This window comes from Dermacentor albipictus, chromosome 1 (assembly GCF_038994185.2).
Source record: "Dermacentor albipictus isolate Rhodes 1998 colony chromosome 1, USDA_Dalb.pri_finalv2, whole genome shotgun sequence".
NCBI lineage: Eukaryota > Metazoa > Arthropoda > Arachnida > Ixodida > Ixodidae > Dermacentor > Dermacentor albipictus.
This window is the reverse complement of record NC_091821.1, coordinates 501,302,178-501,325,450: the sequence shown is the minus strand read 5'-3', so window position 1 is coordinate 501,325,450 and position 23,273 is coordinate 501,302,178. Positions and strand designations below refer to the sequence as shown.

Here is a 23,273-nt window from a genome sequence, read left to right as displayed (position 1 = left end):
CTTTCCTTAGCGTTTCACCACTGTTTCAAGGTCATCACTTAGCTCAAGACCCACCTGCATGTATTTCAAGTATCCAGAATGTCGTCACGGGTTCAATATCAAAAGAGCGTTATCTAATCAGATTGCACGCGTGAGGCGTATACTGGCGTATTCATTCTCGATCACATTTGAGCGAGCGCGATGGTGCTCCAATGTCATCCTTATCATCATCATGATCATCATCAGCAGCAGCCTGGCTATGCCCAATGCAAGGCAAATGCCTCTCCCATACTTCAACTACCCGGGTCATGTGCTAATTGTGGCCATGTTGTCACTGCAAACTTCTTAATCTCATCCACCCACGTAACTTTCTACCGCCGCCTGCTACGCTTTCCTTCTTTTGGAATCCAGTCCTTAACGCTTAATCACAATAGGTCATCTCGGCAGAACTAACGGTCCTGCGTCGAGCATAGGAATTCATTGATTATGAAACACCTATAAAATGGGCTGTGTTCTGCGATTCAAAACCGGCATTACAGTGCACGACGTCTGTTCTCCGACCAATTGACATACGAAATCACGAAACTTTACCATCAAGTCCAACGAAACGGTCACAAGGTTGTCTTTCATTGGGTACCTGCCTATTGTGGAATCAGTGGCAGTGATTCCGCCGTTAAAGCTGCTCGCACAGCACATCAAGCCGAGCACAGCGTTCCAATTCCTCTTTCGAGGACAGACGCCGCGAGGGTGCTTCGACACCCGGCACGCAGTCTTACACTGACCGAGTGGATCTCGCCGAACTTACGACTTACACGACTGCATCGACTAAACCCCTCCCGGCTACTCCGACCTCCACTCGGACTTCCTCGACGTGAAGCTACGCTTCTTTGTCGCCTTTGGTTAGCAGTTGCCTTCACAGACACGTACTCTACGTTAATTGCAGTGACTGACAGTGCAGCATGCGAGGTCTGTGGCACCGAAGAAAACATCGGCCACCTGCTGTGCCACTGTCCACGATACACCCCATAGAGACAAGAACTTCCCGAAGATTTCCAAAAAGTGGACAATCGGCCGCTTTCTATGCAGGTGCTGCTGGAACACCGCCCCGATCGCCCGTCGGCCCATAAAGCGGTGAAGGCGCTTTTGCGCTTCTTAAGGACGACGGGCTTGTGCGACCATCTGTGACTATTAATGCAATTTCTGTAAGACCACACATGTCAGCGAACTAACCGCAATTTCCTCCTTTCCTTCCCTCCGCTCTCTCCCTGTTATCCTTGTTTTCCCCCTTTCGCATTCCCCCGGTGTAGTGTAGCCAACCGGACCTTATTCTGGTTAACCTCCCTGCCTTCTGCTTATCTCTTTCCCTCCCTCCCTCCTCATTACATGCCCTGCCCATGCCCATTTATTTTCTTTATTTCAACCAAGATGTCGCTAACACTCGTTTGTTCCCTCACCCCATCTGCTCTCTTCTCATCCCCCTTAACGTTACACCCATCATTCTTCTTTCCATAGCTCGTTGCGTCGTCCTCCATTCCCAATGTATGGTGCTCCAATGTACGACCATTCAAATCTGATGTACCGATGGCTTGATCCGTACATCATATTCCGACGAAGAACGACATTGCGTGCAGCCATTGTTGTGGTTTAGGTGTATTTTTTTTCTTCAACGATAGCTCGCCGAACACCGAGTTAGATTCTTGACTCTCTTTTGGAACTGCCTTGCTCTGCACATCACTGCAACGTGACAGTGCAGGCGTGGTACATTTTCATTGTGTGAATACTGAAAAATGGAGTGATTTTTGTTGCACCTGCCTTTAGAGCTTTTACGGAGTAATTTATTATTACCAACTGACTGTTTAATCTAAGAGGTTATAAATGACAGCAACCCAGATACTAGCAGGGTGTCTAAAGAACAGATAAAATTTGAATGCTCATTAGTCTGCTTTCACCTGATGGCAAGGAAGGAGAAAGAGCGAGAGAGAGAGACAGAATCAACTTTTATACTGAGCCCTTAGTAAAGGTTGGTGCGCGCTGGCACCAGATGGGGTGGAACCTTCTTCTCAGGTCCCATATGCGTCCAGCAATTCCTGGCCCCTAGCTGCCAGCGCGAGCTGGGTCGATAGGTTGGGGCTGGACAAGGTCTCCTATTTCTTGGGGGGTTGGGGCTGGGGAGGGTAGGGGGTAGGGATGGTGGGGGGTTTTTGAGCTTAGTGCACTCTGCAAGGATGTGTGCTAGAGTGCCTTTTGATCGTTTGCAAAACCGGCATAAAGTGTCGTGCTCTGTTGGGAACATCTTGAGCAAGAGCACGGGATGCGCTAGCGACCCCGCTTGCGTGCGTCGCACGATCGTTTGCTGCATTCGGCTGAGTTGCGGATGCGGACGGGGAAGCCTACATCTGCCGCTTCTGTACATTTGCGGGATTTCTTTGTAACTTGTCATGGGGTGCAGCAGCTCTGGCTCGCCCTCGACCCGGATTGACAGTTTTCGGGCATAGTGGTTGACGAGTGCTTTGCCTTCCACTTGCGAGTGAGCCGAGATCCACACAAGCTCAACGGCCCATCCCGGTGATTTGCATTTGCTGAGGATCGCTAGTGCAGCGGGGGAGATGTTCCCCTTGCGGTAGCTTGCGTAGGCGGTCTGGCAGTCTGTAACCACGGTCCTCACTCCCGGTTGTGCGAGTGCGAGGGCTACGGCCACTTCTGCTTCGGCTGTATTCGTCGTCCGTTTCGTCACGCCTGTGACCAGCTTATCGATGGTGGTGACTGTATCAGAATGGGCTATCGCGCATGTGCGCCGATATCGTTTGCCACTTCTTTCCCTGGCTCTCCTTTCCCTCGCTGCCTACGCAAGTACATAAGCGTATGAATAAACGTCCAGTTCGTCATTCTTTGCTCAGCAAGAAGTCGCCTTGGTCCATTACTTCAAACACGATACATGGTGTCAGAAGTGTTTGTCACGTCGGCAGAATGGACGCCGTGAACCCCCCGGAGCCGTTGCAGCTTTTCGGAAACTTGAGAAGAAACTGGCTAGTGTTCAAGCAGAAGTTGCAACTCTACATCACAGCGACGTCGTAAGACAAGCCAAGGAAGGAAGCTGTAAAAGCGGCAATACTTCTCAGCACCGCAGGTGACGATGCCTTGGACGTGTACAACAGCTTCGTGTTTGCCGAAGGTGAGGACAAAGAAGATTATCAAACTTTGGTCAGGAAGTTTGAAGAGTACTGTCTCCCCGAAGGAAATGAGGTTTATGAAAGGCACGTTTTCCGCCTTCGAGTGCAGGACGAGGCAGAACCATTTGAAAGCTTTTTGCGGGATCTCAAGAAGCAAGCGAAACTCTGCAACTTTGGAGAGCTTGAACCATCCATGATAAGGGACCAAGTGGTCTTAGGCATCAACGACAAAAAGCTCAGGCAGAGGTTACTTGGCGAGAAGGACCTTAGCTTGCAGAAAGCTGACCAAATGTGCAAAGCAGCCGAAGTTTCTGCGCTGCAAAATGCATCATGGTCGAAGGAAAGGCTGCAAGTAGAGTACACGAGAGAAACTGAACGAGACAGGAAAAAGCAATATCGATGCCGTCAATGCGGAAGAATTCATGCGCCAGAAGAATGTCCAGCTCGCGGAAAGTTTTGCTACGCATGCAAGAAAAAGAACCACTTCGCGGCATATTGCAGAAGACGCCAGATAAACCAAGTCGACGAAGCACAAAAGGCCGATGATAACTTCGATATCCTGAATATCGGCGTGTGCGGCATAACTGCTGGCGCGGGAGCAGATTGGACAGTTCGCGGCAAGATAGCCGGTCAAGAACTGCGATTTAAAGTAGACACTGGCTCGCAAGCCAACCTACTACCTCTGTCTGTGTTCAGGCGTGCCAATCGAGCAATGGAGCCAAGAAAAAGCACTGCAGTTTTAACGGCATATAACGGAAGCATTATCAAGCATGTGGGAGTCTCAACAGAAGTCCTGAGCATAAACGGCCGAGAACGTGACGTTACATTTTTTATTGTGAAGAAAGGTCGCCATGCCATCATTGGTCTCAAGGCATGTCGCGAATTCGGACTGATTCAAACAGTGAATGCAGTAGACTCAAGCGAAGAAGGCGCTCCCCAGCTGGCTTTTCTACACCCATTTCGCGGAACCAGCTGCGTAAAGCGACTGTACAAAATGGTACTGCGACGGGATGCCGTTCCAGTGGTGCAGCCTGCCCGAAGGGTACCGTTGGCGATGAAGGAACAGCTTCGCGAAGAACTGAACCGCATGGAAGGGGCCTCTATCATTGCGAAAGTGGACGAGCCTACCGACTGGGTAAGCCCTTTAGTTGTAGTAAGAAAAAAGGACGGCCGGCTTCGCATATGTTTAGATCCAAGGGCCATAAACAAAAGTATAATGCGGGAACATTACCCGATGCCATCCCGGGAAGACATTGAAAGTGAAATATCGGGCGCAAAGTACTTTTCTCGGCTTGACGCAAACGCTGGCTTCCATCAGATACCATTGGACGATGCTACGTCGCGCGTGTGCACTTTCGCAACGCCCTTTGGGCGCTACAGGTTTTTAAGGCTGCCGTTTGGAATCTCTTCAGCGAGCGAGGTCTTCCAGAAGACATTAACAGAAATATTCGAAGACCTGACAAGAGTACGCATATACACTGACGACATTCTGGTCTGGGGTGACTCGACAGAGCAGCATAATGAAAGGCTTCGAGCCGTACTAAAGCGAGCGGAGCAAGCTGGGCTGACGTTTAATGAAAAGAAATGTGTATTTTGTGTGACACAGGTGACATTTCTTGGTGACGTGATCAGCAAAAACGGTGTCCGTTTTTGCTGAATTGAGAGCATACACGCCATGCCACCTCCGAAGGATAAGCAGGCGGTTCGAAGAATGTTGAGCGTCGTGAATTACTTTCGCAAATATGTACCCTCACTCAGTGAAAAGACGTCATTACTTCGTGGCCTTATGAAGGAAAGCGTGGTGTTTGAATGGACATCAGCGCACGCGCAGGAATGGGCTCAGATTTGCGAAGCACTGATACACCCACCGCTTCTAGCACTCTTCCATTCAAAGAAAGAAACGAAGGTAACGGCAGATGCCTCGGGAACCGGCATTGGTGCCGCCTTATTGCAAAAGCACGGAAACGACTGGCGTCCAGTCACGTACGCATCGCGGGTTCTGAGCGAGAGTGAAACGCGGTATGCTCAAATCGAAAAGGAGGCGCTAGCTATAGTTTTTGCGTGCAAAAAGTTTCATCAGTTTGTGTATGGCCGCAGGATCCTGATCGAAACTGATCACAGGCCGCTGATTGCTATCGCTCAAAAAAGTGTTGTGGACATGCCACCAAGGCTGCAGCGATTTTTCATCCGTCTCTTCAAATATGATTATGTCTTGCAATTCATCCCTGGGAAAGACTTGCTGCTCGCAGATATGCTGTCCCGTGCTGCCACGCTGCCTGGGTGCGCTGAAGAAATGGAAGACGTGGATATCCACGCAGTTCAAGTGGTCTCGAGCTTTGTAAGCACAAGAACAAAGCAACGACTGGAAGAAGAAACTCGGACGGATCCGTATTTAAGCAGCGTTATAAAACAACAAGGCAGTGGGGGAATATGGCATAGGCACTAGAAATACCAGGGGGGAGTTATTAGTAGAGTTTGCGGAACAGAATAATATGAGGATAATGAATACTTTCTTCCGCAAGCGGGATAGCCGAAAGTGGACGTGGAGGAGCCCGAACGGCGAGACTAGAAATGAAATAGACTTCATACTCTGCGCTAACCCTGGCATCATACAGGATGTGGACGTGCTCGGCAAGGTGCGCTGCAGTGACCACAGGATGGTAAGAACTCGAATTAGCCTAGACCTGAGAAGGGAACGGAAGAAACTGGTACATAAGAAGCCGATCAATGAGTTAGCGGTAAGAGGGAAAATAGAGGAATTCCAGATCAAGCTACAGAACAGGTATTCAGCTTTAACTCAGGAAGAGGACCTTAGTGTTGAAGCAATGAACGACAATCTTGTCGGCATCATTAAGGAGTGTGCAATGGAAGTCGGTGGTAACTCCGTTAGGCAGGATACCAGTAAACTATCGCAGGAGACGAAAGATCTGATCAAGAAACGCCAGGGTATGAAAGCCTCTAACCCTACAGCTAGAATAGAACTGGCAGAACTTTCGAAGTTAATCAACAAGCGTAAGACAGCTGACATAAGGAAGTATAATATGGATAGAATTGAACATGCTCTCAGGAATGGAGGAAGCCTAAAAACAGTGAAGAAGAAACTAGGAATTGGCAAGAATCAGATGTATGCGTTAAGAGACAAAGCCGGCAATATCATTACTAATATGGATGAGATAGTTCAAGTGGCTGAGGAGTTCTATAGAGATCTATACAGTACCAGTGGCACCCAGGACGGTAATGGAACAGAAAATAGTCTAGAGGAATTCAAAATCCCACAGGTAACGCCGGAAGAAGTAAAGAAAGCCTTGGGAGATATGAAAAGGGGGAAGGCAGCTGGGGAGGATCAGGTAACAGCAGATTTGTTGAAGGATGGTGGGCAGATTGTTCTAGAGAAACTGGCCACCCTGTATACGCAATGCCTCATAACGTCGAGCGTACCGGAATCTTGGAAAAACGCTAACATAATCCTAATCCATAAGAAAGGGGACGCCAAAGACCTGAAAAATTATAGACCGATCAGCTTACTGTCCGTTGCCTACAAACTATTTACTAAGGTAATTGCAAATAGAATCAGGAACACCTTAGACTTCTGTCAAGCAAAGGACCAGGCAGGATTCCGTAAAGGCTACTCAACAATAGATCATATTCACACTATCAATCAGGTGATAGAGAAATGTGCGGAATATAATCAACCCTTATATATAGCTTTCATTGATTACGAGAAAGCATTTGATTCTGTCGAAACCTCAGCAGTCATGGAGGCATTACGGAATCAGGGTGTAGACGAGCCGTATGTAAAAATACTGAAAGATATCTATAGCGGCTCCACAGCCACCGTAGTCCTCCATAAAGAAAGCAACAAAATCCCAATAAAGAAAGGCGTCAGGCAGGGCGATACGATCTCTCCAATGCTATTCACAGCGTGTTTACAGGAGGTATTCAGAGACCTGGATTGGGAAGAAATGGGGATAAGAGTAAATGGAGAATACCTTAGTAACTTGCGATTCGCTGATGATATTGCCTTGCTTAGTAACTCAGGGGACCAACTGCAATGTATGCTCACTGACCTGGAGAGGCAAAGCAGAAGAGTGGGTCTAAAAATTAATCTGCAGAAAACTAAAGTAATGTTTAACAGTCTGGGAAGAGAACAGCAGTTTACGGTAGGTAGTGAGGCACTGGAATTGGTAAGGGAATACATCTACTTAGGGCAGATAGTGACTGCGGATCCGGATCATGAGACTGAAATAATCAGAAGAATAAGAATGGGCTGGGGTGCGTTTGGCAGACATTCTCAGATCATGAACAGCAGATTGCCATTATCCCTCAAGAGGAAAGTTTATAACAGCTGTGTCTTACCAGTACTCACGTACGGGGCAGAAACCTGGAGGCTTACGAAAAGGGTTCTACTTAAATTGAGGACGACGCAACGAGCTATGGAAAGAAGAATGATAGGTGTAACGTTAAGGGATAAGAAAAGAGCAGATTGGGTGAGGGAACAAACGCGAGTTAATGACATCTTAGTTGAAATCAAGAAAAAGAAATGGGCATGGGCAGGACATGTAATGAGGAGGGAAGATAACCGATGGTCATTAAGGGTTACGGACTGGATTCCAAGGGAAGGGAAGCGTAGCAGGGGACGGCAGAAAGTTAGGTGGGCGGATGAGATTAAGAAGTTTGCAGGGACGGCATGGCCACAATTAGTACATGACCGGGGTTGTTGGAGAAATATGGGAGAGGCCTTTGCCCTGCAGTGGGCGTAACCAGGCTGATGATGATGATGATGATGATAAAACAACTAAACACAGGTGCGACCATTCAAGGGGAACTTAAGCCGTTCAGATCTGAGTTGGTGGCAGTGGATGGCATACTGCTAAAAGGAAGCAAGATTGTCATACCAAAAGCCATGAGGGCCGAAATTCTGCGGCGGATACAGGAGGGTCACTTGGGACAGAACAAATGCAAGGCCAGGGCACGTAGGCTAGTTTTTTGGCCAGGACTCAGCAGTGATATTGAGAACCTGGTACGAACGTGCCATGTGTGTCAGAAATACGCCTACAGCCAACCGAGTGAGCCCCTGCTGCTACGGCCTATACCGGAACGACCATGGCACCGTGTCAGAATTGACCTGTTCCAATACGCAGGGCACTCGTACGTGGTAGTGTATGACGACCACTCGAACTTCCCAGAGGTTGAAAGGTTGGTGGGCACAACAGCGACGGAAACCATTTCTAAGATATCTGCCATATTCTCTCGCTATGGCATTCCTGCGCAAGTCTGCACTGACAACGGGCCGCAGTTCGCTTCAAGTGACTTCGCTGCTTTCGCAAGACGGTACGACTTCGAACATATAACATCCAACCCTAATTTTCCGCGCTCAAATGGCCTAGCCGAAAAAGGGGTACAGATTGTCAAAAGAATTCTTAAGAAAGCTACGGAGGGCCGTGAGGATTTCTGGTTGGGTCTTTTGGCTTATCGATCGTCTCCCTTAGAAGATGGACGGTCTCCCGGAGAGTTGCTGCAAGGTCGTCGTCTTCGGACAACTGTTCCCAAATTCAACACTGATGGGGGATACCCTGTATCAAAACAACAGCAATCATTGCGGGGCAAGCCGCTATCGCCTCTTGAAGCAGGAAACGTCGTTAGGATAAAAAATGGGAACTGGTGACGCAAAGCAACGGTGCTTAAAGAAGCAGCGCCACGTTCGTATATGGTCCAAACTGAGAACCACCAACAGCTGAGGCGCAATCGACAACATTTGCGGCGAACAGACGAGCACTGCGCAAGCGTGAACGACTACGAGAGTAGCCGGGAAGACACTGAGCCGGAACCGCATAACGTATTACAACCGATCGAAGCTTTTGAACCGGTAAACGACGCAGGTGACACTGCGGCAGCCGACAGCTGCTCAAGCCGGCAAATGACCGGGGTTCCTGACTCAGCCGGGCAACAAGACACACCGGGAAACCCATCTGCACTGCCAACAATTCGTCGGTCAATCAGATCCCGGAGGGAGCCGAAGCGTCTTTGCTACGACGAAAACTTTCGTCAAGTCTGCTAGCTTAATTGTTTTTCTTTTTGTGTGTGTGTGTTTGTTTGTGTGAAGACAAGCAAGTCTCCCAAATTGTATGAAGAAAAGATGTATCAGAATGGGCTATCGCGCATGTGCGCCGATATCGTTTGCCACTTCTTTCCCTGGCTCTCCTTTCCCTCGCTGCCTACGCGTAAGTACATAAGCGTATGAATAAACGACCAGTTGGTCATTCTTTGCTCAGCAACAAGTCGCCTCGGTCCGTTACTTCAAACACGATACAGTGACGATCGCCGTTGCTCTGGTTCCGTGCTTGGGAGGCGAGGCGTCCGCGTAGAGGACCTCGGTGTCCTCTTTCAGCTGTACAGCCAGTGCCTTGGCCCACGCAGAGCGTCTCTCGTCGTTCCTGCCCGACTGCATGTTCCGGGGGAGGGGCTTCGTCTTAATAATGTCTCTCCACGTTGTGGGGAGCGGCTCTGTTGTCGGTTGCTGTTCAAGTTGCCATCCTATCTTGCGTAGGACGGCCCGACCGGGCTCTGTCTGGCTCCGCCTTACTCTCTGGTGGGATAGGCGTACTTCCACCAGCTCTTCCACCGTGTTGTGGGCACCCATTTCCAGCAGCTTCAGCGTTGACGAGTAGACTCGGATGCCCATGGTGAGTTTGACTGCTTTCCTTATAGTCGTGTTCAGCGTCTCGCGGTTCAGATTCGCAAGCTGCAGGTACGGAGCGGAGTACGTTACGCGTGACACGACGAATGCCTGCACCAGGCGCAGTGCGTCTTCTTCTTTGATTCCTCTGTTCCGGTTAGTGACTCTCCGGATCATGCTCAGGAGCTGTTCTGATGTGGTCTTGATTTTGTTAACGGCTGCCTGCGCCGTGCCGTCGCTGCGTACTAGCAGGCCCAGTATCCGGATCTGCTGCGTTGGCTTGATCTCTGTGCCGTCGATGGTGATAATTATGTTCGGCGGCAGCTCTTTCTTTGATCTTCCGGGCTGTACCATCAGCAGCTCCGATTTTTGTGGAGCGCAGCTCAGGCCGCAGGTCGTGGCATTCTCATGGACGGTCGTTGCCACTCTCTGCAGGGTTTCCTCCGCCCAGGCATCGGATCCCGCGCGGTTCGTCCACACCGTCGTATCGTCGGCATAGACGCGCGGTCTACGTCCTCGATCTGATTGAGTACTTCGGGCAGGGGCAGGAGTGCCCGGTCGAAAAGCAGAGGTGACAGAACCAACGCCTGTGGAGTGCACCTGTCGCCGAGCTCTACAGGCTCTGATTGTTCCTTTCCTACCCGGATAGTTGCCGTTCTATTGGTTAGGAAATCTTTAATATAGCCGTAGATCTTGCGGCCACACCCCGTCTTGCGCAGGTTCTCGAGCACGCTGGCGTGGGACACGTCGTCGAAGGCCCCCTTGAGGTCCAAAGCCAGTATACCCCGGGGCGCATGCCTCATTGCTCTTTTAATCACTAGTTCCTGTAATTGGATCAGGACGTCTTGGGTGCTCAGGTGCTGGCGGAATCCATATATGGTCGCCGGCATCTGATTCGTCTCGTCCAGCTGTGCGTGAAGTCTTTTGAGAACCATGCGTTCTATGGCCTTGCCCATACAGGACGTGAGCGAGATCGGGCGCGTGTTCTCGATCGTCAGAGGTTTGCCGGGTTTAGGTATGAACAGTACCTTGGCCTCTTTCCATTCTACGGGCAACTTCGAGCTTTCTTAGGTTCTGTTGATGTGAACCAGGAGCTCGCGTGCCGCCGCATCAGTCATGTTATTGAGCAGCTTGTATGTAATGGCGTCCGTTCCGGGTGCGCTCGTATTATTACTTTCGTCTATGGCTGTTAATAACTCCGTGATAGTGAACAGTTCATCCAATGCCGGATTTTCCGGTCCCCCGTAATCCTCCGGTATCGGAAATCGCCCTCTCTCCGTCTTGAGGTAGATCGCCTTGAGGTCTTCAATGAGCATTTGGCCATTGCCATCGTAAGCGTTCAGAACTTTGCTGAGGTTGCGGTTGATTGAGGTCTTGCTGCTCAACGGGTCGATCAGGTGTCTGAGCAGGCACCAGGTCTTGCCCGCCGACAGCTTTCCCTGCAGCCCGTCGCACGTACTCATTCAGTTCTCTCGGCACAGCTTGGTTGCGTATTCAGCGATCTGTTTGTTGAGGAGCGCGATGCGTTTGACGAGCTTCTTGTTTCGACGTTGACGCTTCCATCTTGGCGTGAGCGATTGCTGTGCCGCCCACATGTGTGCTAGCTTAGCGTCGACGAAGGGTGTATGCATCGTTGTCACTACTTTTTGAGAAAATCTGTCGAGCGCGATCTTTTGTTCTCGCGCCCATTCAGCGTACATTTGATGTATGCCCTCCTCCGCGTTTTCTCCGGAGGTCTCATTTTATTCGTTTGTGTGCTAGCGCATTCGGTCCCAGTCGGTGATCCGGGCTTTGCCGAGGACAGCCCGCAACCTTGGTCCCTTGATCGTTACACTTATGATGCTGTGGTCAGAGCCCAGGTCTACGTCTTCGTTCCGCCAAGCCACTTCTAGGGAGCCCGCCGTCCATGACAGGTCTGGGGTGGTGTCCCTGTTGAGGCTGTTTCCCTTTCGGGTGGCGACGCCTGGTTCATTAAGGAGCGCCATTTCTTGGTCCTCCATTGCCTTTGCTAGAGCCTTGCCTCGTTCAGATTGGTATTTGTAACCTCCATGTAGTGTGAGGGGCGTTGAAGTCGCCTAGGACCAGGAGCGGCCTGTTCCCCGCCATTCTCTTTGCCTGGCTCACTGTTGTTTCAAAGTCGTACGCCTTTGTGACGGCCTGCAGCATGCGCTCATCACAAACAGGTTTCCGGCACTGCCAATCGCCCTTGTGTGAACCTCAACCAGCGTGTGTTCGCAGCCCTTTTGCGCCGTGAGGTGCAGGGTGGCTGCTATGTTAGTGCGCAACAGTAACGCCATCCCGCCTTCCGTCGGATCCGTGTAGGTCATGTAACCCGGGAGTCTGGGTCTGCCGTGTGTCTCTTGCAACGCGATCATATCCGGTTTCTGGTCGAGCGCATCTATGTGAAGTTGTAACTCGGCTTCCTTCGTGCAGATGCCCCTGCAATTCCACTGGTAAATGATCGTTGTTTCACCCCCGTGGATTCGCTTTTTACTGTTCGCCATCTTCGTGATCTTCCTTTGACGTTTTGATGCGACCGCGCCAGTGCGCGATCGATTCCTTGACTTTTGTGGCGCGTTCTTTCCTTAGCGCTGCGAGCTTGTTCTTCACGGTTATCGTCGCTGTCTTCGCCGCCAGTCGTTCGTGCCTGACTGACAGGATCTTTATTTGACCCTCGAAGACCTCTAGCCTGGCATTCATATTGCCGAGGTTCTCCTTGGTTTGATTGGTGGCTGCGAGTACCGCTGCAAGTTTGCCCTCTTGCAGCGGTTGCTGTTGTTGATGTGACGTCTGCGGTGCCGCTGCTGCCATCTCGCAGTCAGCGGTGGTTTCAGCGTCCATCGCTTCTTGAACATTCAATGCTTGTTGCATGGGCTGCGCCTCTCCTCTCCGCTTTTGGCGGCGCGAAGGGGGGGTCCCTTCGCGGCACCTTGCGTTTCTCGTTGGCGTCCTCGGGCACCGTGCTCATTTTGGTTATTTTAGTCCCTAAGCTGCCGCTAGTTAGCACATCTATTTTACTCATGAGTGCTCTGATCTGTACGTTCTGTTCCTGAATCTAGGCGTTTTGCCTTTCGATTAGTCTATTTAAGTTCTGTACATTCGCCGCACTCTTGGCGTGTTGCGGTGTTTTGGTTAGAGGGGGGAGGTGGGGTAGGGTTGAGGGGTGGAAACTCACTGTCGTTCCCTAGAGCGACGGAAGACCTGCCGGTCCAGCCCACCTTTTTCTCTGCGAGCATCCCTCGTTGAGCACAATGCGTGGGCGGGCTAGTTGGCGCGAATACATGAATACTTTGTTTAGCGGGATCTCGATCGTCGGCGGCTTTGGTGGCTGCCCTTCAGGGCCGGCGTTCTCGAACGGCTCCGCGAAGAGGTGCTGCATTGGGGTCGCCCTGCAGGACGTCTTTCCTCTTGGCTGCTGTCGTCGTTGGTCCGGCGCCGCTCCCAGCGCTGGCGCCGCAACACGTACGACGTCTTAAATTTTGCCTTACAGGCCCGGTCGGCGGTGAGATGCTTGCTGCCGCACAGGCCACACTTGGGCTGGCACGCATGCTCTTTGTCCGGGTTGGCGATGCCGCACCCCCGGCAGATCCGATTTTGGGGATTGGGGCAGACGTCCATTCGGTGTCCGACGCGGCCGCACTGGTAGCAGACGTCGATCACCTTGCGGTGCAGTTAGCATTGAACGAGCAGGTTTCCGTAACGCACGTAATTGGGAACCTTTGGTCCCTCGAAGGCGATCACCACGGACCTGGTCTTGCCAATCCGTTTCGCCTGCAACGCCATCGGGTTGTGCTTGTGCACCACTAGGTCTTGAATTTCTTCGGTGGTGTCCTCTAACGGGATGCCCCGTATCACTCCTTTAACGGATCCGTGAGGCGCCGATTCGTAAGCGCTCACCTCGTGGAACGTTCCTCGAATGTCGATGTGTTTCACCATGGCGTACTTGTCGGCGTGCTCCCTCTTCGAGGTACTCACGACGATTATGTTCTGTTGACGGTTTGGACAAATAATATCTTCTCTTGCGGCAATTGCATCGACTTGGGCCGCCCCAGTAATGGCTCGGCTGATTTCGACGCGGGCCACAATGTTCACTTTAAGCCCGCCGCGTGGCAGCATTACAATCTTCACGTCTTCGCGCAGGAGGTCTGGCATTCTCGCGCCTTTGAGCAGCTTGCCCTTGTTTACTCGTTTCATCTTGTGACGAAGGCTCTTGTCGGTGGTGCCATCGATGTCATCGCCACGTCTATTGCTGACGCCGAAGCCGCAAGGAAGGATATTACAATAAAAATAGTCTTATGATTTTGATTATGATTATGATTACGATTATTATGATTACGAGTCGATCCTCAAACAAGTGTCTAACCTGAACCTGGGGCAGAGGGCCTACAACTACGTGAGGGACTTTCTGAACGATCTCAAAGCCACCCTGATGGTTGGCGACCTCGAGTCCGAAGAACGAACTCAGGGAAGTGCAGGTATCCCCCAGGGCTCAGTTATATTTCCGCTCCTTTTCAACTTAGTCATGCTGGGTCTCCCCAGCAAACTGCGGGAAACCGAAGGAATCCACGACGCTATATACGCAGACGATTTAACGATTTGGATGGACCGCGGCAGTGACGGCCAAATTGAACACGCACTACAAATGGCCATTAACAAAGTCGAAGAGTACCTCCAAGGAACGGGCCTCAAATGCTCCCCGAGCAAGTCCGAACTGCTCCTTTATCGGCCCCCGCGCAGAGGCATGCCACCAAAGAGCTACACAAGACCACGGGAGTACGAGGAAATCGGCCTGTACACCCAAGACGGAAACGCAATCCCTAAAGGAAACAAGACCAGCATCCTCGGAATGATCATTGAGGCCAATGGAGCTAACGGTGAAACCTTGAGGAAGATCGAAGGCAGTCACCAGCGCCACGAGACTCATAAAGAGAATAACCAGTAGACATGCGGGCATGAAGGAAGAAAACGTGCTTCGCCTGATCCACTCTTTCGTTGTCAGCCACATTGCCTACGTAGCCGGCTACCACAACTGGTACGTCGCGGAAAAGAACAAGATCAACACGCTCATAAGGAAAACGTACAAGATAGCACTGGGCCTCCCGGAATCGACGAGCACCGAGCTCCTGGCTCAGCTGGGCATATACAACATCCTGGAAGAAATAGCCGAAGCACAACGCATCTCGCAGCTCGAACGCCTGTCGACCACCACGACGGGAAGGTACAATATGAACACGCTCGGCATAACGTGCCACAACCAGCACGGCCAGAAAATGCAAATCCCACACAAAATCAGAGACATCATTACGGAGGTGGTTACATCCCAAGAAACTAGCACCCCGATTACAACCGAGGTAGAAGAAAGGCAAGAGCCGAGGCTCTGCTCCGTTCATTCGGCAGAGAGAGAAACGCGCGCTTTGTTGATGCAGCCGAATATCTGTACGGCCATAAATACACCGCAATAGTCATAGATGCAGAGTCCAAAATCAGAACCCCATGCAGTGTATACACCAAACACTCGGACATAGCGGAGAAAGTAGCGATTGCGCTGGCCCTCACAGAACAGGAATGCGAAGTCGTAATAAGTGACTCGCAAACGGCAGTAAAGAAGTACGCCAAAGAACGAATTTCCAAGAAAGTCTGTCCATTCTGGCCAGAGCGGGCAGATCCAAAACCGTGAGCTCGAGGATCATATGGTTCCCCGCGCACGTCACCACGGAAGGCGACGCGCTCCCGAACCTAAACGAGACGGCGCACCGGACGCCGCGAGACATGACCCGCCGCGCCGAATAGGGCAACGTCTCTCGCACGATAGCGCACGCTTTTCGAGCAGAACGGGACAGGCTCACCAGACACAACGACATAACCAGTGCATACTTGAACGCCAGAAGGATATACCCACCCGCGACTCCCAAATTGAACAGGAGACCGGCCGTCGCCTGGAGACAACTCCAGACAAACACCTTCCGTAATCCATTCCGTCTGAAACGTATCTTCCCAGATAAGCATAAGGACCACATGTGCAAACTGTGCCAGGAAGGACCAGGAAGGACCAGCAACACTCAAACATCATGCTGTGGGAGTGCAATGTAGTTATAGGAGGGATGGAAGTTGCTGCGGAGACCCTGTCGTTGAAGTGGGCCGCCGCTTTGCTCAGCTCAGACCTCGGAATCCAGACGAGGGCAGTCGAGCAAGCCCGTGAGGCGGCGTTGAGCCAGGGCCTTGACGTTCCCCCGTGGGAGACCTGAGCCCTGATCGCGTTAAACCTTGCCGGACGTACAAGAAAGTTGTATCTATCCATCCATCCATATGGTAATGAAAAGCCTATCCACTTGAAAACGCTTCATCTGAGTTCCTCTTTGCAAGCTCATACACACTTGAAGGTGGTTCGTATCGCATCCCTTTGACGTATGTCCAACCGTCGAACAAAGTGCTATTCCGAATTTTCCATTTCGGGCAGGCATGTTACCCTCCTGCCTTTCACTACGGTTCACAACCACGAAAAAGACGAAAGTTCATCAATAGCGTTCTTAGTTCAAACCATCGAGCTGCCGTGACTCACCTCGCGTCCATCGCTGTCATTCAGGCTTGGATACGAAAATGCCGATTTTCAATCGACGCATCCCGAATCCAAAAAGAGCTTCCCGTGACCAGCGCAGCTCGGTTTCTTTCATTTCGTTCTGCGTCCTGCGAGAGATAAGGCAGGCTTCCAAAAAAGGAAAGCTCAACATCATAAGGAAAAGGACAGAGAATGGAAGAGAGAAAGGCAAGGAGGTTAACTAACCCTGGACAAGCCCGATTGGCTACCCTACACATGGGGAGGGAAATATTTAATAGTGTGACGCAGCAGTAATCACGGCGTTTATTCCGCGTCAAAAGATTAGGCGAACCGACCACGCCCACAGCACGGAGCACACACGAGAACCAGCCCCACAAGCGATGATGAAGAAGAACCCCATATGAACCCCATATGATGATGATCGTGTACAGATGACAGAATATAGCTTATAAATTCCCACACTAATGTCCCCTCGCACGAGAGCGGCTATCCTGGCCGCAATTCAAAGGGGCGGTGAACGTCTCGTGAAAGGCTTCATACGGGAAACGTGGACAATTTCAGCGGCGCGGCAGCGGCGGTCATTTGGAATAATAACTGGTTCCACGCGATAGTTCACTGGAGAAGTCTGCTCCAAGACTCTGTAGGGGCCGATGAAGCGAAGCTGAAACTTGTCACACAAGCCAGGAGTACGAACTGGTGTCCGGAGAAGCACTTCCTCGCCAGGGCGGAAGCACACGACGCGATGAGAGGCATCGTAATGCTGCTTGCGGTCCTGTTGCCGTGCTTCGGTGTTGATGCGGGCGAGCTGGCGACAACGCAGAATGCGGGACACATATTCTTCGCAGGAGGAAGGACATTGATGGACAGTTGGCGCGAAGAAAGAGACGTCAAGACAGGTAGAGGGCGAACGACCATAGACAAGGTAGTATGGCGAGTAACCGGTCGTGCGTTGAACGGCGGTATTATATGCAAAGGTCACGAATGGTAAAATTGCGTCCCAGTTTCTGTGATCCGGGTCAATGTACATGGCTAACATGTCAGACAGCGTGCGATGAAATCGCTCTGTGAGGCCGTTGGTTTGCGGATGGTAACTGGAGGTAGTCTTGTGGGTGGTTCCGGAGGCTCTGAGTACTTCGTCTAGTAGTTGCGAGAGGAATGCTTTTCCACGGTCGCTCAGGAGGACGCGAGGAGCACCGTGACGCAGTATTAAGGATTGAAGTATGAAAGCAGCAACTTCAGAGGCCGAGGCAGAACTCACACAAGTTGTTTTGGCGTAGCGTGTCAAGTGATCAACGGCTGTCACAATCCATCGTTTACCGGTGAGAGTCACAGGAAGAGGGCCATATAGGTCAACTCCAACGACCTCAAATGGTTGCGACGGACAAGGAACCGGTTGCAGTTGTCCGCTTGGAGCTGATGTAGGGAGTTTTCGACGCTGACATAGAGCGCAGGAAGCGACATACCTCGCTACACTGGCGGACAATCCAGGCCAGTAGAAGCGCCCTTTGATGCGGTCATAGGTTTTCTGGAAACCAAGGTGACCAGCAGTCATGTCGTCGTGAGAGGCCTGCAGGACATGAGCACGTAGACAGCGTGGCAGGACAGGAACCCAGCGTTGACCGTCAGGGTGATAGACAAGACGGTATAGGACGCGGTTTTCAATCTTAAATTGCGTCAGCTGCCGACGAAGGCGGGCGTTAGGCGGGCGCGAAGCTCCTTGAAGGTGGTCTATGATGCGCCGACAGTAAGAGTCGGCAAGTTGATGAAATTGGAAGGATTTGTTGTCGTGTGGAGGCATCTCGTCGACAGTGGCCAACAATAAAGCATCTGAGGAGGGATCGAGCGAAAGCTTGTCACGGATGGTAGTTGGAGCTCCATTGCATGGTGTCGTAGGAAGCGGACAGCGAGAAAGCGCGTCTGCATCTTGGTGTTTTTTCCCGCACTTGTAGGTAATGGTAAAGTCGTATTCTTGCAAACGAAGAATCCACCGACCAAGTCGTCCAGACAAGGTCTTCAGCGTCGAAAGCCAGCATAATGCATGATGGTCTGTAACGATCGTAAAGTGGCGGCCGTGAAGATAAGGTCGAAACTTCTGCACAGACCAAATGATAGCTAGACATTCCTGCTCCGTGATGGTGTAATTCTTTTCGGCGTTTGTCAGAACGCGACTTGCGTATGCGACGACCCTCTCACCTAAAGTGTCGTCTCGCTGTAGGAGAATGCCACCAATTCCGTGACCACTAGCATCCGTATGCAGGAGGGTTGGAGCAGCTTCATCAAAATGGCGTAGTACCGGTTCAGATGTGAGAGCGCGCTTCAGATGGGTGAACGCAGATTCACATTCGGGAGACCACACAAAGGGAACATTAGAACCCAGTAATTTGTGCAGAGGTGACGCTATTGAGGCGAAGCCCCGTATGAATCGCCGAAAATAGGAAGCGAGGCCTGAGAAACTACGCAAATCTTTGGTCTTTTCGGGACGAGGGAAGTTCTGAACTGCGGAAACCTTGTCAGGATCAGGACGAATGCCATCTTTGCTCACAATGTGACCTAGAACTTTGATCGTCTTGCTGGCAAAATGGCATTTCTTGGTGTTTAGTTGAAGTCCAGCGTTGGCAAGGCACGTGAGAACTTCATCCAGACGTTGCAGGTGCTGAGAGAAGGTTGACGAGAAAACAACAATATCGTCCAGATAGCACAGGCAAGTCTTCCACTTTACGCCACAAAGAACGGTGTCAATCATGCGCTCGAACGTTGCGGGCGCATTGCAGAGGCCGAATGGCATGACATTAAACTCGTACAGCCCATCTGGTGTTGAAAACGCTGTTTTCTCCTTATCGTCCTCATGCATAGGTATCTGCCAGTAGCCGGAACGCAGATCGATGCTGGAGAAGTACTCGGCACCCTGCAGGGAATCCAAGGCATCGTCTATTCGCGGCATAGGGTATACATCCTTGCGCGTGATCTTGTTAAGTGCTCGGTAGTCTACACAAAATCGAACAGAGCCGCCTTTTTTTCGAACCAAAACAACGGGGGAAGACCAAGGGCTAGCAGAGGGGCGTATTATGTTTCGTTGGAGCATGTCGGTGACGTTCTCGTCAATGACTTTCCTCTCGGCTAGCGATACGCGATATGGTCTACGGCGCACGATGGATGTACCATCTGTCTCTATCCGATGCGTCGTAATCGAAGTCTTTCCCAACGAAGTTGAATGCGCGTCAAAGGAAGCTTCATGTTTTTGGAGCAAAGCAAGCAATTGTTGTGACTGCGAAGGCGTCAGGTCGGAACTGATGGCAGCTGCAAGAGCTGAAGGAGATGCGGCCCGTCCGGTACGAGGACCTTCAGAAAAAGCTGGTTTAAAGGAAACAACAGCTATAGACTCCGATTCAGTGGCGCAAGCCAATGTAGTGCCTTTAGGGATGAGAATCCTTTCGGATGTCGTGTTTGTAGCGTAGAGAAGTGCAGAGCCATGATCAAACCTAACCAGCCCTGATGCAAAGGCTATCCCTCTTGCAAGACAGCCTGTAGATGGCAATACGAGCACGTCGCCGCAGTCAGTCACACCAGACGTGATAGTAACGATGCTTTGATGGCGAGGAGGTAACGCGGTATCTTCTGCAGCAAGGAAGTGAAGGGGTGCGGCATCTGCATGAAGTGAATAGGTCGTGTCGGTCATGTGGAGAACGCGTTGTCCACAGCAGATGGAGGCGGAGGCCGTAGAAAGAAAATCCCATCCCAATATGAGCTGCTGGGCACACGAACTTAGCACTGCAAATTGTACGTGATGTAGAAGTCCATCGATGGAAATACGAGCTGTGCACATGGCGATAGGTCGAATGGAGGCCCCTTGAGCAGCGAGTAGCGTAGGTCCATCATAGGGGTTCGTAACTTTCCGAAGTCGCGAACACAAATCACGGTGAATGACTGAAACACTAGCACCAGTGTCTATTAAAGCTTCTACTTGTACACCTTCTACTACAACCAATATCACATTGTACGGACGCGATGGAGGAATTTCTGTCCTGTCGTTCGATGCAGCTTTTCCTCCAAAAGCTGCATAATTCAGTTTTCCGGACGACGCTCGGCGAATTGAGAAGCAGGTCTCAGTGGGGACGTAGAGCGGCGAAGGGGTGACGGCGAGCGGCGTCTCGCAGGACGGTAAGCCGTCTCGGATGCTACAGTAGGCGATGGAGAGCGTCCGCGCGGTGGACCATAAGGACGGCGTTGGTCATGGAAGCTCCCTAGACGATGGAAAGTAGCTCCGGGCGAAAAGTCATCCCGTTCGTATACATCATATCCGCGACGCTCGTCTTGCTGGCGCTTGCGGCAAAAACGCGCTATGTGGCCACGATAGCCGCAATAGTAATTTAGTGGTAAATGCGCGAGAAATGCTGTAGGCTGATCGTCACACCTCTGTGAGGTCCCGCATGCATGATTTATGTCACGTTTACCAAATTCCAAAATGTTCTTTAGGAGCTCAGTTGATACACGTCCTGTCTCTTCTAGGAGTGACGTGTAACCGACGGTGAGCTCTTAAGGAGAAGACCACCATGCAGATATATAAATACGCGCTTTTCTATGCTGCCCCATCCCCTCTCCGCTTCTGCCCCATGACCACCTAGCGAAACTTCACATGCATACATTTTTTCCCTTGGCACTCCTAATGCCAAACTATAAAATAAATATAGAAAGATAAGCAAAAGGAAAGATAAGAAAAAGAATTAAGTGGCAGCGATGGCTAACGCACCCGTAAGAGCAATGACCGCTAACAATCACAAGCATTCGTACACACAGTGCAGTCGCTTTCAGGAAGCCCAGTTGGTCTCTTGGTATTATGAATCTGAAGTTCAGTGTTTGACGGAAGCCCGTCTGGTCGGGATGAAACATGGTTAAAAGAGTAAACAAAAACCCGGGGCACTTCGCCGACCAAATAAAGATTTAAAAGAAAAGAAAAGAAGACGTTTCGGCTCCCACACGGGAGCCTTGTTCACAGGTAAAATAAACAATGGTGCTCGAGCAGCTCGCTTAAATAGTCTAGAACACGTGACGCAGGCAGCGCGCATACACTGACGGCAGATTGCCATCGCTCCTGTTCAGAGTGTGTGGCGTAGTCTGGATCATGAGGGACTCAAGATAAAGGCGTCGAGATAGCCCTTTTTCCCTGGCAAGGACACGTGCCTTCCCCCAGTCGATTGCGTAGCCGCTTGAAGTGGCATGCTCAGCCAAGGCACTGGATTTCACGTTTTCTTTTCTGACGTCATAATTGTGCTGTTTCAAGCGCTGCTTCAAGTGCTGTTTCAAGTGCTGTTTCAAGTGCTGCTTCAAGCGGCCACGCAATCGACTGGGGGAAGGCACGTGTCCTTGCCAGGGAAAAAGGGCTATCTCGACGCCTTTATCTTGAGTCCCTCATGATCCAGACTACGCCACACACTCTGAACAGGAGCGATGGCAATCTGCCGTCAGTGTATGCGCGCTGCCTGCGTCACGTGTTCTAGACTATTTAAGCGAGCTGCTCGAGCACCATTGTTTATTTTACCTGTGAACAAGGCTCCCGTGTGGGAGCCGAAACGTCTTCTTTTCTTTTCTTTTAAATCTTTATTTGGTCGGCGAAGTGCCCCGGGTTTTTGTTTACCCTTTTAACCATATTATGAATCTAGTAGTGCTTTATAGAAAGTTCTCAGGATATTCTCCTCCGAAAGCCGTATGCCATCGAAGCGGCTAATAATAGCTCACGGCGCAAAGCATTGAGTGTGTAAGTGGCACAGAAGGTGCTCTGTGCTGTCTCGTCACCCCCCAAAAATTGCACGCCGCGCTGTTGGCCATTCCTAAGAAATTGTATATGTGACGCCCAGCCATAAGCAACACAACAATATTATTTTTCGATGAGACAGTCCAGGTGAGAGAGGGCGGTTATGGAAATGAAGAGATGCTATTTTCTGCAACAGCTTAGGATTGATTGAATGAATTCATTCATTAAGAATAAAGGAGAACCGAACGTCGGTGGGATCGCGGCTCACCGCATCGGGAAATGAGCGATGGACAAAATGAGGAAAAAATAGAGTCCAGGTGGTTGGCGAAGTAGCAGTTAAAGGCCATGAGAAAATAAGCCAAAATTTCTGAAACCGGTTGAATTTCAGTGTATATGTGTGATGTGTGAGCAAATGATTGGAGTCTCCGCCCAAAATCCGTCCTTTGCGGTGGTATAAGCACCCGCCGTTCTTGGTAATAAACGTTTACTGAATACCAATTTTGGCAATTATATTATATATTATATTCCTTTGTGGGAGGCTGTTTGTACTACAACTGCGCTGTCGCGAGAACTTACGACCATACCGTGACTCTTGCGGTAACGGTGGCCATACTCGTGACTCTTGCGGGTATACACCATAAACATTGCTTCACTGCAACAGTTAGAGAACAGACAGTTTAGAACAGCGTTTCTCGCCTTACACACGCTCAACGTAAGCATCTTTGCAGGATGTTACGGTGGGCGTCACTCCAAAACAGTTTAATGTATACGCTAACGCAAACATGGGAACGCGTCAGGAGATAGGGTGCCTCCACGGGCTGCGGGCGTAACATATCCAAGCCAGCATAATCAATTAGCAACTATGCTGTCGTTTCTGTGCAAGGAGGTTATGTACTTAAACTTCTAGAATGCCAGTCCCAGTCGCCGCCTACAGGAGCGCCTGAAGCCACCGGCGGCCATAGTGAAAAAACAAAAAACAAAGAGAATGCAGATCCAGCGCATACGCGGCCGTGGTGTAGGCGCAGCGTTCCCTGCGCTTGTGGTTCTGCGATAAAAAATTTAATAAATCACTTTAACAATTATATCAGTCCGCCATTGTGTGTCTAAGTAGTCGAAAAAAAATTTTTCATGGTGGCTGGAGTC

At 50.7% G+C, this 23,273-nt stretch overlaps 1 protein-coding gene across 1 annotated transcript in view; it reads right to left on the bottom strand.

The window, feature by feature from the left end:
* The window catches only part of LOC135909356 (uncharacterized), a 115,154-nt gene that overhangs the window by 84,528 nt on the left and 7,353 nt on the right, over positions 1-23,273 (bottom strand). The gene's annotated exons all lie outside the window — the stretch shown is intronic.